Genomic DNA, 1,627 nt, shown 5'->3' on the forward strand with positions numbered 1-1,627 from the left:
TTTAATCTTGAAAATAAGCCATATGGGAGACCTATGACCAAAGTGAATAATGAGGAGCTGAAAGTTGTGATGGAAGAAAATCCATCTCAATGTATATGTGAATTTGCAACAATATTGAACAATTTGAAACAAATAACCAAGGTAAAGAAGCTGGAAAGGTGGGTTCCACATGAATTAAACAAGTGTCAGAAGATAAGTCTTCTCGAAGCTCGCCATTCTTTGTTGTCATCACATAAATGTGAAACATTTCTACATCATACTATTACATGTGATGAAAAATGGATTTTTTTTACAATCAAGCATTCAACACGATGATTGGGTAAAGAAAAACAGAAATAGAGAAATTTTCAGCATACAAAAGGAAACTTATAAAAATAATAGAAGATATAAATAAACATTAAATGGAAATCTTAGAATGGAAAAATCCATTAACTGAAATAATCAGTGGATAGGCTGAATGGAAGAATGGAGAGGTCAGAGGAAACATCAATGAAGTAGAAAAGAAAACAATATAAATTACCCAATCTGAAGAAAAGAGATACTACATACTTTTTTTAAAAAATGTCTCAGGGTTCTATGGGACTAACAAAATATGTAAAACTAGAGTTTTAGGGACAAAAGAGAAATAAGGCAGATTCAAAAATGACAAAAAAAAACTAATGGGGCTAGGGGGCAAGATGACTGACTGGAAGCAGCCTCCAACATAGGCTCCTGTCCAGAGAGAAGGATAATGTCCAGAGGGTATCCAATTGAGCTGAAGACAGGAAGCTCAACCAAGAGAGAAGAGAGATAACTACAGGTTACCCTTGCTGAGGCAAGCTGGGATTCCAAGACAAAAATCTCCAGGTACAAAACTGAACAGAAAGGAAAAATGCCTGACCCCTCTCAAAAAAAGCTGTGGGTTCTTTTTCCCTTTTCCTTTTGCTCTTCATTTGCTCTTGTGAAATTTCTACAGGCAACTAGTGAAATGAGGATCTCTTGTCTCAACCCAAGGGTGAGAGCAGTAAGAAGTGGGGGCTACTTCCTCCAGAGGGAACCTGCAGTGACTCTGAACATTCTCTTACAAGGCAGAAAAAATGAACTAACGTTTTCCATGCCATTCAGAAAATTCAGTCCACCCTTCCCCCAAAACTGGATAAACCAGATCCCTAACCCCAGAACAGACTGAGGGAGGAGGCTCATGAGCAGCACCTATGCACCCAGACTGCCTGACCGAGTGCCCCGCTGCCCACTCTGTAGGTCCCCACTCCCTCCCTGTATCAAAGCCGCACTGTAACAAACTTAAAGACAAAATGACCAAAGATTTTGACACATTAAAGCCAAGAACTTGCAGCCCTCAAAAATCTAAAAAATACAGATTCTTCTGTATTTTTCTTCTATACGTGAGGGGGACAGTAACATTCTCAGTAACAGAATGGAGCAGGCAAAAGAAAGAATCTCCGGTATTGAAGACAAAGCTTTTGAATACTTTTAAACACTCAAAGAGGGAAAATAAAGAGGTGAACCAAAACGGATCATTTTCTCAGAGAGCTCGGGGATAATTCGAAGAGGTCTAATATTTGCCTTATAATAATACCTGAAAGTGATGAGGTTGCTGTGAAGGATACTGCCGCGGACCGCCGAGTCG

This window comes from Nycticebus coucang, chromosome X (genome assembly GCF_027406575.1).
Source record: "Nycticebus coucang isolate mNycCou1 chromosome X, mNycCou1.pri, whole genome shotgun sequence".
In the NCBI taxonomy this organism is placed as follows: Eukaryota; Metazoa; Chordata; class Mammalia; order Primates; family Lorisidae; genus Nycticebus; species Nycticebus coucang.